Source organism: Esox lucius, chromosome 1 (assembly GCF_011004845.1).
Source record: "Esox lucius isolate fEsoLuc1 chromosome 1, fEsoLuc1.pri, whole genome shotgun sequence".
Classification (NCBI taxonomy): domain Eukaryota; kingdom Metazoa; phylum Chordata; class Actinopteri; order Esociformes; family Esocidae; genus Esox; species Esox lucius.
In genome coordinates this window covers 6,571,092-6,590,060 of record NC_047569.1, presented here as the reverse complement: position 1 = coordinate 6,590,060, position 18,969 = coordinate 6,571,092, and the positions used below count along the sequence as shown (strand labels likewise).

The 18,969-nt window shown below is 40.6% G+C and overlaps 1 long non-coding RNA gene across 3 annotated transcripts; it reads left to right on the top strand.

Moving 5' to 3' along the window:
• Positions 1 to 2,953: 2,953 nt before the first annotated feature.
• On the top strand, positions 2,954 to 4,822 carry LOC114829413. Of its 3 annotated transcripts, XR_004576060.1 has the most exons (6): positions 2,954 to 2,977; positions 3,063 to 3,248; positions 3,376 to 3,471; positions 3,661 to 3,715; positions 3,927 to 4,061; positions 4,257 to 4,822. It is a non-coding gene; the product is annotated as an uncharacterized LOC114829413 (long non-coding RNA). The 3 variants fall into 3 exon arrangements; XR_004576059.1 differs by having other exon boundaries at positions 3,927 to 4,822; XR_004576061.1 differs by having other exon boundaries at positions 3,658 to 3,715; positions 3,927 to 4,822.
• The last annotated feature ends 14,147 nt before the right edge of the window (positions 4,823 to 18,969 follow it).

The window sequence follows — 18,969 nt, the reverse complement described above, 5'->3', positions numbered from 1 at the left end:
AACTACTGACAACATTACTCCCAAATATTTTTTTTAATTTAGAGTATTTATTTGTAGAAAATAACAACTGGTCAAAATAACCTAAATAAGACCTTTTCAGACCTCAAATATTGCAAAGAAAACAAATACATATACATTTATTAACAACAAAATACTAAGGTTTTAACTTGGGAAAAGTTCAGAAATCAATATTTGGTGGAATAACCCTTATTTTTAAAAACTACTTTGATGCATCTTGGCATGCACTCCAGTCTGTCACATTGCTGTTGGGTGACTTTATGCCACTCCTGGCACAAAAATTCAAGTAACTCAGCTTTGTTTGATGGCTTGTCACCATTCATCTTCCTCTTGATCAAATTCCAGAGGTTTTCAATGGGGTTGAGGTCTGGAGATTGGGCTGGTCTTGATCTGGTGGTCCTACATCCACACCTTGATTTACCTGGCTGTGTGGGATGGAGCATTGTCCTGCTGGAAAAAACTATTCTCAGAGTTGGGGAACATTGGCAGAGCAGAAGGATTCTTCCAGGATAACCTTGAACTTGGCTTAATTCATGCATCCTTCACAAAGACAAATCTGCCTGATTCCAGCGTTGCTGAAGCATACCCAGATCATCACCGATCCTCCACCAAATTTCACAGTGGGTGCGAGACACTGTGGCTTGTAGGCCTCTCCAGGTCTCCATCTAACCATTAGACCACCAGGTGTTGGGCAAAGCTGAAAATTTGACTCGTCAGGGAAACCTGCGTGAAGTTGCCCCCCCCCACCAACGCAAAACGTTGTCAAACTATGCTCGTTCGTTTGTGCTCCGTTTGTGCTGGTTTGTGCTGTAAAAAGTTTCGTTTGTGCTGCTTCGGTATTTTAGATATTACAATAATATTTTTAGGTCAATCTGAGGTCAACCAACCCCCACATTCTCCAAATTCACCCAAATTAGTCTCGATCGTTTGTGCTACGTTTGTGCTGGTTTGTGCCATTAAAAGTTTTGTTTGTGCTGCTTTGGGTTTTAAAATATTCGACATTGAATTATAGACAATGAAGTCACCAGCCCCCCCACATTCTCCAAATTCACCCAAAATAATCTCGTTCGTTTGTGCTTCGTTTGTGCTGGTTTGTGCCGGTAAAAGTTTCGTTTGTGCTGCGTTGGGTTTTAAAATATTAGACATTGAATTATAGAAAATGACGTCACCAGCCCCCACATGCTCCAAATTCTCGTTCGTTTGTGCACAACTAACTGAATGGGAAAGACATTGAATGAGAGAGAATTATAGACGGTGCACCAGCCCACTTTTTTTTAACAGTAGGCTAGTTGAAGTAACAAGGTAAGACCTTAAGAATCGGCGAACCAAATCACAATATTCACTTATAGGTTACTGTTATCCTGTGCGTTTTCAACTTTTAACGAACACTGATGCGGATCACAGGATGTGTGGATGCAACATAAACTTCAAGGTAAGTGTTTTTACTTACTGTATGCTGTGTTTTGTTAATAATATAAAAACAGTCACAAATACACGCACCATAATCTGTTTGCTGTGTTTATACACGTGTTTATTGTAAAGGTCTATTGGCCTATATGTCTCTTAGGCTCACTATGGCTTCTTTTTTTTTTTTATTAAACATGACAAGCTATTTGCTATTTTCAATTTTTTTTATCGAACATCCATTAACAAAAAAAAATACCTTTAAAAACTTAAACTTAAAAACACTGTCTTCAAACCAAATATACCACACAAAATAATAGACTTGAGTGCAAACTTCCATAAAATAGCACACTACTTCTCCTAACAGGAGTAAGAAAACAAGGGTGTGTGGCATACAAAAAAGTTCAACAAAAATAATTAAACTTGTGAAATTAAATAGTGCAATCAGTCTTTTGTGTATAATACAGCATGTGGGCATATTTTGCTTTTATCTGACGCTCCTGTCACTCCACTTCTCAGGTCGTCATACATCTCCCAGACACATGGAGACCTCCTGCAATAGGCCACATAATGTCCAAGAGTATCCTGGGTTAAGCCTCCTCTAAAAGCAATGACTGCCCGTAAAGTAAATCTCTTTCCCTGGAGCATCAGATTGGAGTGAAATTCACTCAAAGGAAATTCTGTGGAGTTGCTTCCCAGGTCAGTGTCAATCCACATAAGTTCCCCCAGACTGTAACTGTGAGAAACTTTCCCTGCACAGAGCACTTTTTCTGAGGTATCTGGCTTGATTGCAGAGGGACACTGTGGCAGACTTTGGATCGGCCTGAGGCAGGGGGACTCCGGAAGGTCAAGGCCTTCTTCCACCGCGGTCTGAAGATGAGCCATGCCAGAAGCCTGCAGTACAGCAACAGAAATACAAACAAATGCAATTTCCCTTGTGACTTGTTTGCTGAGACCACAATTCTGTGAAGAGCACTGTTTTGTTAATGAAACACAAGTGCGTTTTGTCATTGACTTTTCAATGATAGTGGAGATGTGGCATTGTGCATCAATTTGAAGAGCACCAGACTTCAGTCGGACAGCTTTGAATATTTCGCTCATCAGTTCTGCCCTCTGTATGTAGGCCTGTGCATTCAGACCCTTTGTGGTGATGGATTTCACTAGCTGGAGGAGGTTGTTGGAATCCTCATTGCAAACAATATTTTCAAAAGTTACACTATCACAGTAAGCACAACATAAGCATTGACAAAAAGCATCAAATGCACATGTGTTCAGCACAGAGATTCTGTATTTCCTGAGTTTAACAGGCTGTTGATTGTTTCCATTTTTCAACAGGTTCACTTTGAGTCTTTTCCCTCTCACAGATGGATCTGCATGTAGCCATTCAGGACAAGGAGAGAGGTATGAACTCCTCTTCCTCTTTTTGGGTGGAACTGCTAAGCCTCTCCAGTTTTCAACAGCTTCTTCATCTGCTGGATGGATGTTTGTGACAGTGTCAGACTTCCCAGAGCAGGAAGCATGCATCTCAGGCCTTCCATCAATCCTGCAGGTTGTGGTGGGTAGTGGACTGACTCCTGTGTCGATCTCTGTTGCAACAGCCTCATCCTCTTCACCTTTTTCCACACTCTTTTGTTTTGCAGAAAAAACACGCATGTTGCCTTCAATGAAGGACAGATGTCGAGCAATGAATCGATCCACTCGAATAGGCAAGTGTTCATGCTTGAAAAGGCTGCGTTTGATGTTTTTAAACTCGGCTTCGACATTGGCTGAACTTGCAGTGATTTTGGAGCTCCGGAAGTGAGGGATCATTACCCCTGTCCAGAGAGGTAAGTAATTTGCAAGCCAGATTATATTTGGAATAATCTCAGGGAGGAAGTGCATATTGTCATGATCACCATTAGATGTGGCAAGTGACCTGCTCTCCTCACATATATCTGTTACCCACTGCTGCAGGTCTGTCTGTGTTTGGTCACATGGATCCACTTCTTCCAGGTCCGCACCCTCTACATCTGGAATGATGACACACTCTTCTGCAATTCTGGCTTTTAGGTATTTCTTGCACCTTTCTGAAATGAGGGGGGCTCCAGAGCTGTCACTGCCCTCTGTTTTTCGCTAAGAGCCACAATAGTAATGCATCTTAGTAGCTCTCTTGCATCGTCCATGGATTGTGACATGAGAAGCTGAGCTATTGACCTAACAAAGAAATCTTTAATGCGATGTGTTTTTTTTTTCAAGCAGTCCCACCGGCAGATCATCTTGATGCAGTGAGCAACATCAACCCGCACGAAACAAGGTGGGACTTTTGCTGACTGTCTACCGAGTAAGACACCACAACATTCATTGATGTAGGTCTTAAGATCAGGATGAGAAGTAAAAGCCTTGACCAAAGCTCCGAGCAAAGCCAGAGAAAAGTCACTCACAACCTCTTTTGGAGTAGGTGCACCTGCGCAAATCCATTCTGTCAGCCAATGTGTTATGGCATTAACATCATGTCTCTCTGACAGCATTTGCACCACTGGGACACTTGAGCTCTCACCCCCTGCCACAACACCCTGATAAAGGAATATATGGCCAGACTTGCCATTTGGTCTCTGTAGTTTCCTCACCACTGAGCCAGTTGCATCAAAACTCACAGTGGGGTTAGTAGATGTCTTTAATAATGTCTTGTACATATACATTTGTGTTTGGCTCCAATAGTGACAAAAACACTTGTCTAGTCCAATGTCTTTAATGCTACCACTGTGAGGGGCACTGTATTTTAGCATCTGCAATGACAGAATAGGATCCTTGTCGCCTAATTCCAAATCATTTCTCTCCTGCTTTGCTTTGCGCAGGGTGGCCAAATTAGGCCGATGACTTGGCTCAGGATCTCCAAAATCCATCAGCTTTATTGCCTCTGATGCCCTCCATACATGGGGTTCCTTTCTACCTTCACACAGTTCTTTGGATATCTGCACACGCAAGTTACCAGACATCGGACGTTTGGAACAGCCAGTGTGCAGGGAGTCATCAGTGTTTTTAAGCGAACACCTGAACATCATTGTGCTGTTTATTTCAGGCTTTTTGTCACATTTTATGTGAATTTGGCCACGACACTCCTTACAGTTGCCTCTGATTACAATATATTTGTCTGTGACTGATGGATAGACCTTGGCTCTTTTAAAAGTAAATGTGCAGGGGCATTTCACTTCTTGCCAAATGTGATGATTTATCACATGCGTCCAGATACCAGGCTTCAAAATTGTGTATTCCCTTTTTTTTGTTTTAGAGAACTTGTTTTTGTATGTCACTGTTTCAGGCATAAATTCAATCCATTTCTGAAATGGAACTTCAAAATCAAAATTGCAGCAATCTTTTGGACTGGAGGAAAGGGACCCTGGCTCAAAATCAGTGTCATCACTACTGCCACTTGTTTCATGATCACTTTCATGAGTAAACCATAAAGCCTTCCAGATGTTGTGTCTGTTTAATTTAACAAAAGTGTATAGTGCCTTTGCAGTGATCTTGTTGTCCAGATGCTCTCATTAGGAGTAGCTATGTTGCCATTTTGGATTATGGCCTCTTTTGATGAACACAGGACTGTGAAAATGGAATCCCTGTCGACTGCTGGTTTCTTGGGCATCTGGCATAAGCAAAACATAATTACCCTCAATTATTCTGATTCCAAAAAATATCATGTACAGCATAAATTTGTTTTAATATATTACTGTATTGGTCTGAATATAATGATCATATAATATAGTAAGGATAATGTAGATGGATAATATATCTTATATTAGAACCAATATGGTAATGTTCACCCCTAGATTGTCATTTTTTATTGAACTGAAAATTCATTGCTAAAACTATCACTATTTTAGCTATGAAATGTTAAATACAGTTGCACCCATGGTCGTTTTTAATACTAAAATGAAACTTTGTGCAACTGTAAATAGCATTTCATAGCTAAATTAGTAATAGAAGTGTTATTATTGAGGTTTCTGTTCAATAACAAGGTTAGCTCTCTTGAACGTTGTACAATATTCTTGCAGCTACTAGTATTGTAACAGACAGTTTTAAAACAATGTATACTTACATTGTTCAGAAATTTGGATTAGTAACGACTTTTGTAGTTTGATTTATATCGACCTTTTCTCCACTAACTCTACACAATTTTATACAAGAGCATTCTTGAATGGAAGTGTCACTTGCCCCTAGTGGTGGGAGTGGAGTGTATCAGATGAGACTCGTAAAAATTAAATACAATCACAAGACACTGAAGTGAGGATAATTGTTTATTGAACAAATTATGTGATGACAGAACGTCTTCGTCAATTCTACTTTAAAAGTGTGCTCACCTCGAGGATAGTTTAGCTGTTTTCTTGCCCAAAAATGCTGAAGTTACATTTAAACTACGACTTGATGGCACACGCGCACAAATCCATTTTGCTCACAGAGTAGCAGAAGATAAGAGTGACATAGGCCTAATAAAAGAAAAACATTACATTTTTATTAAACACTACAGGACTACAAAAAACCTGATAAGAAATTGCATGATGATCTATTAAATCATCTTTATTAACATTTTAGAGATTGAATAGACAAAACTGAAATAAAATGCTCATAGGCTATAGGCTACTGACTAACTACAAAATATAGAGCTGTCTGACTATTTTTGATCTTGTGACCATTGATTTATCTATTTAATTCAGTGAGCCTTGTTTGTAGCCTATAGGCCTAAATATTAATTTGATTACATTTCTGATATTTTAAAACCCAACGCAGCACAAACAAAACTTTTACCGGCACAAACCAGCACAAACGTAGCACAAACGATCGAGACTGTTTTGGGTGAATTTGGAGAATGTGGGGGGACTGGTTGACCTCAGATTGACCTAAAAATATTATTGTAATATCTAAAATACCGAAGCAGCACAAACAAAACTTTTTACAGCACAAACCAGCACAAACGAACAAGACTATTTTGGGTGAATTTGGAGCATGTGGGGGGGCTGGTGACGTCATCGTCTATAATTCAATGTCGAATATTTTAAAACCCAAAGCAGCACAAACGAAACTTTTTACAGCACAAACCAGCACAAACGGAGCACAAACGAACGAGCATAGTTTGACGACGTTTTGCGTTGGTGGGGGGGGGGCAACTTCACGCAGGTTTCCCTGACAAGTCAAATTTTCAGCTTTGCCCAACACCTGGTGGTCTAATGGTTAGATGGAGACCTGGAGAGGCCTACAAGCCACAGTGTCTCGCACCCACTGTGAAATTTGGTGGAGGATCGGTGATGATCTGGGTATGCTTCAGCAACGCTGGAATCAGGCAGATTTGTCTTTGTGAAGGATGCATGAATTAAGCCAAGTTCAAGGTTATCCTGGAAGAATCCTTCTGCTCTGCCAATGTTCCCCAACTCTGAGAATAGTTTTTTCCAGCAGGACAATGCTCCATCCCACACAGCCAGGTAAATCAAGGTGTGGATGTAGGACCACCAGATCAAGACCAGCCCAATCTCCAGACCTCAACCCCATTGAAAACCTCTGGAATTTGATCAAGAGGAAGATGAATGGTGACAAGCCATCAAACAAAGCTGAGTTACTTGAATTTTTGTGCCAGGAGTGGCATAAAGTCACCCAACAGCAATGTGACAGACTGGAGTGCATGCCAAGATGCATCAAAGTAGTTTTTAAAAATAAGGGTTATTCCACCAAATATTGATTTCTGAACTTTTCCCAAGTTAAAACCTTAGTATTTTGTTGTTAATAAATGTATATGTATCTGTTTTCTTTGCAATATTTGAGGTCTGAAAAGGTCTTATTTAGGTTATTTTGACCAGTTGTTATTTTCTACAAATAAATACTCTAAATTAAAAAAAATATTTGGGAGTAATGTTGTCAGTAGTTTATAGAATAAAACAAAACTGTTAATTTTACTCATACACATACCTATGAATAGCAGAACCAGAGAAACTGATAATTTTGCTGTGGTCTCTTAATATTTTCCAGAGCTGTATGTGACAACTAAATACCCAGGACCACAGAAACATTGTTTAATAATATTTTATATATAATTTCAAAGATGGATCAACAGGATGATTAGGAATTATAAAAAATAAACATGTCAACATGATGGCAAACTGGATCTGATCACACAATAATTGATCAAACATAAAATACTCATATTACCGTAGGCTGACAATCTGGAATTAAAATGAATGCGCATATCAAAAATAGTCGTAAAACTGATCAATATATTAGAAAGCTGATGTAATAACGTTCAGATTTAATTTTGGTGTAAAGAATTATATCGCAGACTGGCCAATAAAAAGAAAAGATTACGTTGGGCAAAAGAAAACAGAGACTTGAAGATCTTTGCCTAGAAAGCCAGAAATGGCTTTTGGTAACAGTCGAGGAATGCCATTATTTGTTTAAAAAAAAGCACACCCATCGAGATGGATTTAAACCAGGGACCTAAGGATAACTGCTCATTTATCTACAGTCCTGCGCTCTACCAAGTGAGCTATCAAAAGGCCCCTTGCCTCACCCGTAATGCTTGTAGGCAATGTATAGGCTCTGAGGTGATACTGAAGGCTGACAGCTTGTAGAGAGAAATTACCAGCTGAGATTGAAGGACGTGTAGAAATGCTGATGATTCAAAATGGGGAAATAATTGAGCTGTCGGCGAGCTGCCACCTCTCTCCCTGGTGTTCTGGTTGTTAGAATTCGGCGCTCTTAACGCCACAGCCTGGGTTTGATTCCAGGTCAGGGACAACATTGCCTTTGGAAGACATGTTTGCTTGGCCAACACATGCTTTTCCTTGGCAACAGCCGAATGCCCTTCGAAGCAGTATGCCTGGAAGGACGAAACATCCACATTGCAGAAAGTAGGCACTGAGCAAATGGAAAATTGTCTAAATGGACATATGAACGATTTGGGAATTGAACCCAGGACCTCAGATATGCAAAGCATGCACTCTAACTCTGATCTACATCCCCACAGAGGCTGCAAATATGTCATGCCTTGTCATAACAGGGCAGCTTTCAGTACGGCCAAAACAAGGAGTTTGAATGCCATGATGTCCACAGTTTTTCTTGAAAAGATTCTGTACTCGATTTTTGGACAAAAATGAATGGGCGGACATTGCACATGGACACCATACTATCTTAAAGGATTATACTGCCCATTTAGTCGGCAGATTTCTAGTATTATGGGGCTCCCATACAGGCCTCCCATCAAACAGTTTTTTTTTTGTGCAATTTACCAAAAACACTCTAGAAGTCTACCGAGCTCCATTACTCTCAATTGGGATGCAAGTCGGATGATTTCCACAGTCAGGCACCAAGTCCCGGGCAGGTTGTGGCTGTGGTTCACATGGCATATGTACAGTTTTACTCATACACTTTGGTCCAAATTCCCCCAAGTCCAAATTGTTTGATTTACATGACAAATGTACTTTTTTTACTGCCCAATTGTACACCCAATGGAATCACCCATACATTTTGTTTCAAACTCCCCCGAGTGCATTTTTCTTTACGTATACTGGGCAAATGTATGTTTTACTGCCCAAATGTATGGCCAAAGGGATCATTAATACACTTCGGTTCAAACTCCCTAGAGTCCAGATTTTGACATTTACTGTGCAAATGTATATGTTTTGGCCAAATCTGGTTGGAGTGTGTAGGTGGCCTCTTAAACCATCCCCCCGTAGAATGACATCTCTATGTTGTACTGTTTTGAAATACTTCCCTCAGAGATATTTCTGATTGACCTACAGCTTACAATAGATCAACCAATGTATTCTAACAGGAGTAACTTTTAGGGGTCAAGGGTGACTTCCTATGGGCGTAGGATGCTGAGACTAGTATCGGTAGACTAGGCCATCCTCCAATGGACATATATGGAGCACAACTTTCTATGACACCTGGAAACCCAATAACTATTGTGTTGACATTTGAGGAGTAGGCAATGTATTGTCTATTGTAGATACAATAGTGTACAATTGCTGATTGAAAAACTGCACACAGCTGGCATTCCTGTGTAGATAATTAATTCCCCCATTCCCCTGATGGAGCACGTCGAAAACTGTATGTCTCTGAGTGACCTATGGGCCACAATATGTCAAAAACACACATATCACTACTACCCAGGATGTGTTTGAATCCATCTGGTGTACACACATCTAGTGTATTACATTGCCGGTGGAAGTGTAGTACAATACAAGAGTACACATTCCGGATGCAATGGTCAATCTTGGTCAAATATTGGTCAAATCTGGTTGAGGGCTGTAGCATGTCTCCTAAAACATCACCACACCCCCATGGAAGGACAAGTCTCTGTTTTGTGACCTTTTGAAAATAGCACCCCTGGTGGAAAAATCTGGCTCAGGGTGAAGGAGGTGTGAAGAGATTGAGGAGGCCAAGAAAAAAAGAGGAGGCCCAAAGTCATAGAGGAGGCACAGAATGATAAAGGAGGCAGGGAAAGATAGAGGAGGCGCAGGAAGGTAGAGGAGGTGCAGAGTCATAGAGGAAGCGCAGAATAATTAAGGAGGCATGGAGAGATGGAGGAGGCGTGGAGTGATTGAGGATGTGCAGAGTATTATAGGAGGCAAAGAGTCATAGAGGAGGATGGAGGAGGTGTGGAGGGATGGAGTGATAAAGGAGGCGCAGGGAGGTAGAGGAGGAAAGGAGGCACAGAGTGGTAGAGGAGGCACAAAGTGATATACAGTGGTGAGAACAAGTATTTGATACACTGACGATTTTGCAGGTTTTCCTACTTACAAAGCATGTAGAGGTCTGTAATTTGTATCATAGGTACACTTCAACTGTGAGTGACGGAATCTAAAACAAAAATCTAGAAAATCACATTGTATGATTTTTAAATAATTCAAGTTCAAGATGACGGTCAATCTCCCTCGGTCTGGGGCTCCATGCAAGATCTCACCTCGTGGGGCATCAATGATTGTGAGGAAGGTGAGGGATCAGCCCAGAACTACACGGCAGGACCTGGTCAATGACCTGAAGTGAGCTGGGACCACAATCTCAAAGAAAACCATTAGTAACACACTACGCCATCATGGATAAAAATTCTGCAGCGCTGGCAAGGTCCTGCCATCTAGTTCTGGGCTGATCCCTCACCTTCCTCATGAGCATTGATGCCCCACGAGGTGAGACCTTGCAGACCGAAGGAGATTGACCGTCATCTTGAACAGTTGTTGCCTTCTCACCAAGCTGCTTGCCTATTGTCCTGTAGCCCATCCCATCCCTGTCTACAATTCTATCCCTGATGTCCTGACACAGCTCTCTGGTCTTGGCCATTGTGGAGAGGTTGGAGTTTGATTGATTGAGTGTGTGGACAGGTGTCTTTTATACAGGTAACGATTTCAAACAGGTGCAGTTAATACAGGTAATGAGTGGAGAACAGGAGGGCTTTTTAAAGAAAAACGAACAGGTCTGTGAGAGCGGGAATTCTTACTGGTTGGTAGGTGATCAAATACTTATGCTAATTAGTTATTTAAAAATCATACAATGTGATTTAATGGATTTTTGTTTTAGATTCCGTCTCTCACTGTTGACGTGTACCTATGATAAAAATTACAGACATGCTTTGTAAGTAGGAAAACCTGCAAAATCGTCACTGTATCAAATACTTGTTCTCCCCAATATAGGTGACGATAACTAACTTTTTCGTCAAGTGAAAAGACGAGAGAATCGTGGAAACCCCTACTCTTTTACTGCCCATGGGGTTGTGATCTAGCCTATATTACCTCAAAAAGCATGCACGGATGAGTACTTCAGAAATGCACCAGAAATAATCGAAAGTAAAACCTAAAATAGTTTTTGTTTCTTAAAAATCATACAATGTGATTTTCTGGAATTTTGTTTTAGATTCTGTCACTCACAGTTGAAGAGTACATATGATAAAAATTACAGACTTCCACATGCTTTATTAGTGGGAAAACCTGCAAAATCGGCAGTGTATCAAATACTTGTTCTCCCCACTGTATGTTTATATACAATATATATATATATATATATATATATAGGCTAGATCACAACCCCATGGGCAGTAAAAGAGTATATAGGCTAGATCACAACCCCATGGGCAGTAAAAGAGTATATATATATATATATATATATATATATATATATATATATATATATATATATATATATATATATGTCTTTGTGCCAGATACCACAGCACACCTTCAGAGGTCTAGTGGAGTCCATGCCTCGACATTTAGGGCTTTTTTGGCAGCAAAAGGGCAACCTACGCAATGTTAGGCAGGTGGTCATAATGACCATAATGTTATGGCTGATCGGTATATATTGTTATACATTTTATTCTTATTATTATTATTATCTATTTTTATTGTGTGTAAAGCACGTTGTGTAATTATACTAGAAAAGTGCTATACAAATAAAGTAAAAGTAAAGTAAATGAAACAACTGTTTTAGTAGCAGTGAATTAAGTCCAAGGAACTACACTCACCTAAAGGATTATTAGGAACACCTGTTCAATTTCTCATTAATGCAATTATCTAATCAAACAATCACATGGCAGTTGCTTCAATGCATTTAGGGATGTGGCCCTGGTCAAGACAATCTCCTTAACTCCAAGATCACACACTTTCATTATATAGAATTATAACATAGTACAGTAAAACCTTATGTTAAAATAATTGCTCAAAGGAAATGAATTCAAGAGACACATATATTGACAGTATGGGATATGTAGCATCAACACGTGAGTGTGTTACCACCTATCACTGAATACATTCTTCAATTAGTCACTGTTATGAAGTCCCCTCATGCCAATTACTCGATTCACTGAAAAGTCCTCTCTATGATTTCATTTAGGTGTACTTCCAAAGTTAATGGCTGCTCCTTCAAACATCAGACAGTCAGTTCCATTTCTTGGAAGGCCGGTGTAACAGAACGTAAAAGTCAGATGTATATTCCAAGGTGATGTCCTTCATAGCTCAGATGCAGACACTGCTCTGGTTGTCTCCATACTAGCTGCTTTATCAGCCAGGTCAGGAGAATCTGTGTGTTGGTCAAGATGACCAGTTTTAGCTAAAGGCTCTATAGCTAAAGGCCAGGTAGAAAGTGACTGGTTACTAGTACCAGAAAATTCACTTTTCCCTCAGTGACTTCAATTCACTGTGCCTAACCTTTAAACACCAAAGCCCTCCTGTAGCGTGTGTCGTCGACCCCAGGCTCCTCTCTCAGCTACCTGGACAGCAGATGAGATGTTACCTGGTATGGATCCAATCAGCGTAGCATGATGTTGTGCAGTAGATCTTTCTGCGTCCCCGTAAACGTTGTCCAGAACCAAAGCTTTCCTTTGCCTCTATTCTCTCGGCCGGAGGTTGCCTTCTCCATCACATTGCAGAATCATCAGGACTAGAATCAGTCTAGCTCACAGGAACCCAGCATCATGTAGACGTGCAGCGCCCCAGAGTAGACTCCACTTGAAGCTGTAGGACAGGACAGCCTGTGTTTGTGTGGGTGTGTGTATGAGATCCATCTTATCTCAGCCCACCTCACAGTTGTCCTTTAAGTCAAACTCAGTCTCTCTCTGGGCTCCAACAAGTCCTCTATTGCCGAATCACTTTCAAGTGTCCTGTACCTGAAGTGTAAATTATCCTTGAGAAGATTAATTGCAACTGCACAGTACACCATCACAAATATGTCCATTACATTAGCTTGTTGCATCTCGCTGATGCATTAGAACCAAACACTATCAAACACTCAAAACTATATTTCCTATGTCTTTCTACTTCCTTTGTCCAGACCAGAACAGCTGCAATCAGTAACAGTATCGTTAAAACATTAACATTTCTGGTGCTTCTGTTCTGTTAGTGTAGCAAAATAACAATTCCACTCTTTTCTATAGTTGGTTTAACAACCAACACAAAGAACAGAAGAACACAATTTCTCATTTCTGTATCAATTACTCATCAGTTAAGATAGTTTTCTTACATTGAAGTATCACTCTCAAAGAGTAGTTCATGAACAATTCTCACCTATATAATTTTCATCTGATTGTGTTGTATCGGAACTACAATCAAATTCACCATTGTTTCACATAAAGGATCAAATACCTTATTGCAAATCAAAACATTTCACACCATCTTGAAGGTCAGCTAACATAACTGTTATTTATCCTAATTTCTATACAAGATGAAACTCAGTGTGAATGTCTCCAAGTCTCCTATAATCCTAGCACATAAAAGACACTTCTGTAATCCTGTCATAAATCATGACCCCCCATCTCTCCAGAGCTCTCCCTGGAGTGGGGGGTGGTCTACTAACCTAAGGATAAATCCAATCTCATAGGACCGAGTAGTGTTATCTTGAGGCCAGACAATAGTAAACAAACATTTTTGTCTCATCATTCACCCCACAGAAATATCTGTCAACCATTAAAATTCCAATGATTGCCTACTAAGACAGACATTTTATTAGAATTAAAATACCCAATTTTGATAATGTCACCAATAAGTCTGTTTCTCTTCTAAAAGAGTTGAAACAAGTTAAAAACCTATCTCAAACAGCCCTCCCCCCACACCCAACACACTGGTTTTTGCGTCAGTGAGTTGAGTGCTCCAGGGGGTCTGTACCTCTATATACAATTTAGACTATGTAAGACTTCTCAACTTGGTTTTCTAGAAACATAGCCTGATGCAGAATTACTTCCTCAGTATCAATTAAAACATGCCAAAATTTAGTAAACATGTAAGGAATAACAAAATGTGCTCCCTGCACGGTTTTACCCACTTATTCCATAATGCATGAGATTAATATGATTACTTCTAATCAAATATTAAACAAACTGAACAGTAACACTCCCATCAAATTAGTTATTTCTTAGCTAAACCATTTCAAAATGGTAAGATGTATTTTACTCAACCATAACCATGTTAGATTTTGTATAAAACAAACTTCTCAAAAAACCCAATTAGACAAACACTGAAGGGATGTTGATTTTAACTATAACTTTTGGAAACAGAAAAACTAAATTCTTTACATAACTCTTTATATATCTAAGTTCAACTCTTTATCATCATAGATAATCATTTCATACAATCCCCCCCGCTTTCACGACAGAGTCAACGAAAATGACTCCAAGTGAAAGCTGAAACATTACAGGAACCACGTGAAAAAAAAATCTATATTTGGGAGGAATCTAACATTCATCCAGTAAAAACATTGCAAACTGAATTTGCAACCAAAACAAATGTGAAAATGATAAAAACACCCACAAATAAAATAAAAAGAAACATCCATAAAGGAAATAAAAAACAACTGTACCACAAGGTCACTTGGGTGAAGTAAGCATATTGAAACAACTCCCAAATCAGCATATCAAAATTAGCATTTCCACAGGCAACGGCCAAACTAAGTTGAGACCAAACAAACATCATTACTCAATGTACCTCCTAATGTCTAGGGAATATACTCAACTTAGATGTATGTCTATGTTACTCAAAATAGTGGCGGACTGCCAAAATTGCTACTTCCATGTATAAGTCATGCAAAGACATCAAATTTGTTCTAGCAATTAACAATGTTGGATGACTACAAGTACGTTTCAAAATCATAAAGTTAAACATTAAAACCATTGATAGGAAAATGTATTTAGCTTTCACTTAATGTTTCGTCCCAAAACTAATCATACTAATGCAGGGGAAATTACCACTGGTGAGGACACGCTGAATACTACAAAAGCATGAAAAATGGTCTCCAGACTGCCTGGAGTAAAATATGTCATGCCTACAACCTAGCCGATCTCCTACGTTAACTAAAAGTCGCTTATCTCATCAACACAGCAACAGTAGGGGGGAAAAAACTCTCAAAATAAAATCAAGTCAACAGAAAACAGATGCATGAAGTTACCAAAATCAAGGAACAATCAGTGAGTGAACCCCATGATACCCCAGGCTAGAACTCTAAACGCAGACACATCAAGTTTACCAGGCTAGAATTTAAAACGCCAGTAACGAGCATCAGGCGTAGGTCCGAGAACACAAGTTTTATCCCAGGTATCATTGTAAATACAAAAGAAGTGAAACTACATTAATTAAACAAATCCAATTGAACATTTAAAATAGAACATCTAATTCTATGTGTTTATTTGTTCGGGGAATAAACGGGCTTTGGCCATTTTACCCTCTTTTGCAGGCTATGACTATATTGGCTGAATCCAGTCTTCATGGATAACAGCGTGTTATTTTAAAATTAAAAACTTTCGCTATGGTCTGCATCCCCCTCCATACAAGGAAAGAGAAAACATTATTTTAACCCCTCATTACGAAACCACAAGACCATAGTTTACCAAATCAGAGAAGCATCATTATACCAATTTCCAATCTATCCCTCTAATTAAATTTAAGACATTATTTCCATATACAAACCGAAGTTATCAGGCTAACACTCCCACGTGTGCCAGCCATCAGCACAACACTAGAAGGCAAATTCAATTTCGCAATTTCAGCACAAAGGCAAAAGCCGAAAGAGTAGGCCTCCCCAAAGAACCACAACAACGACGCAATGAACGTGTTCACCCCATTGTACATCCAACAAAGCAAAACCTGGCAAAGGCAACACTTCCAGGATAACATCAATCTCGAACAAATACACAAATATTCCACCAAGGAACACAATGCAGCCAATCGGAACCCTCGTGCACAGGGATTACCAAAATGGACAAATGCATTTACTAGATGTCAATCACAAACAGATATTGACAAATGCCCGTGACTCGGGCCATAATCACATACAGAACAAACACAATCGGTGCGCGCACACTTACAAATTCATTAGTACAACTACTGATTTTAACCAGAAGCTGACCAACAATTTTGGCAATTGACAGGAGCAATCCCTACTCCTTCCTACAGTCTCTGAAATTGGTGGACATAGAGCTTTGACAAAATCTGCGAGGTTCCCTGAGCACAGCAATAGGCAGAGACGCGCAACAGATATAGCCCCTAAGCCATCAGTGCCTTACCTACGTGGTTGGAAATCAACCCGAGGCCTGCTCACCGCTAGCCCATAGGACCGATTCTCCCCTACCTATAATCCAGGTTCCACGGGGAGACATAGGGGCACAATAACCCCTACTTGAAAACAAACAAGACAACCTACTCGCACTTCGCACAGACATTTGCATAGAAACATATTCCACCAACAGAGAGCTGCTTAAAATCCTGCACGAATCACCCCGCAATAAGTTAGCTGCAAAACGACAGTATACTAACTACAGCCGCCAGGACTGCAATAGACCAAAAATAACTCCTAGTCACCATACATACTCAAATCCATCTATCAACTACCACAAAACCATCAAATCCGACATACAAAAAGGAATGATCTCACCGGTCGATGCTCTCTCCGGTCCATCTCCTGTCTGACCGTCCGCACCCCTCCCTCAGGCGGTACAGCGTTCCTGCGTGTTCCGGTGGGACGGTGAGGTCAAAGAGGCAGACTCCCCATTTTTGGACATTTTCTTGACCCGTGTAGACACACTCAACACATCCAAAGCGGAGCAAAAAACTGCCTCCAGACGGCCCACAGCATTAATACGTGCACTACGAAAAGGTCCAAATCAGGGCCATCTCGGCCACCCGCGGGGTTGGTTACGTCGCCTGTACGACTCCAACGATGCAGTGCCACCGGGCTTGATGGGACGATGAGTTCCAGCGATCACGGGAGGGTGAGGGCGGTCAGAGGGGACGATCCTTCGAACCTGAGACAAAAGGATTACAACACATAGATCAATACACTCCACACATACTTTCCCAAAGCTTCCAACAATCACCACATCCTACATACCGTAGCCTACGCCTTCCAAACAACTTCACATTATGCCTTCTGCAACTTCCATACGTTATCACGTCCATCTACCTCCAATCAGCCCGGCAGGCCGCGCATCCGTCACCGAATGAAAACGCCAGCCACCGGAAAACCTAATACCACTCAAAGAAACATTTGTTCACATGTCCATGCACCATAAACAGCAGACATAATCTTTGCCAGGCCATCGTAAAGACGAGAGACCGGTAAAGACGTACTGCCGCACATACCCATCAAACCAAAGCGAGGCGAAAACGCCGGATCCAGGGCGAACCCAAATGGGGCTACCAAGCCGCCACCTTTCACCCTGGTACCGTGATCAACGTGCCCAGCATGCGTTGATAAGCTCGTCAGCCCTTACGCGAGATATACCTCACACCAGTGTTTTACACAGTGGTCCAACCACCGTACTGTTAACAGTTTTACCTTAAGCGCTGACTGAAATGTGCACGTACCTCCTGAGTTCAAAATTTAAGCCCGGGTACCTGTACTGATGAATCTCAAAAATCATATAAGCCGGGCACCCTCGCGCTCACCCCTTATGCTGGGGGGATCGGGCTCCAGAGACCTAGTCTCCGGCCATGCACGGATAACCAGCTAGGATATGATTAGAGACACCAGGGTAAGGAACCGAGGACGAGCTCCCAAATTGTGATGGTAATTTCATCGAACTCATTAATAAGGAAGTACAGAGACGAAAGACTCTAGGCACATTCTAACAGTTTTATTAATATTTGTAAATATGAGAGACGCTTACAAACATAATCATCCAAGGAGTCTCTAACTCCATACATGAACAATCCGTATTTATTTCAAATGTTAGAAAGGTGTGGTAAGTTGTTAACCATCTGTCTTGTGTCACATAGGTTTTACCCAAAGGGCGGGCTGTCCCCCCACCTTATCCTTCTCAACTCCTGAGGAGACACGATGTCTGGTTAATCAACAGAGACACTAAAGGGTTATACAGATTTACGAGTACCCCTCTAATCCACCTGTGCCGGTCAAGGATGCTGGTCAAGGATGTCCCCCTTGGACAAATATCAGATCCCTCTCGGCATATTTAACTAGTAACTCATTCATTCTCACATCCAAACAATGGGACTCAGTCCCTTAAACAGTAAGAATACATCAGGTTTCAAATTTTCCACAACAGCTATCCTATCAGTATGGGCCAACATTTCTAAAGAATGCTTTCAGCACCTTGTTGAATCAATGCCACGTAGAATTAAGGCAGTTCTGAAGGCGAAAGGGGGTCAAACACAGTATTAGTATGGTGTTCCTAATAATCCTTTAGGTGAGTGTATAGAGATGTATTAGAAATGTATGTCACTGACTTTTGAGTAGGATTAGATTAATTAATCAATCTATCAATCTATCAACTTCTGTGCTAAGACGTTGATTGGATATTTTTTCCTGATCTGTATGTTTAACTTCAGAGGCTAGCCAGCAGTGGGTCACAGAGTGTAATGCTGCTGGTGACCCATCCTGAGGGGTGGTAGATAATTTGCTGATCCACTATGCTGTTTAACTTTACATATTGTATGCTTGACCAAGTGTCTTGATGACATTCCCAGAACAGGACTGTACAGTCAGCAGGAGATTATGTTCATTTATTGAATTATCTTCCATCGTTCCAGCTGGCAAACAATCATCTGATTGCTACTGATGACCAGTGGGCAATGAAAGTCATTCAGAAAT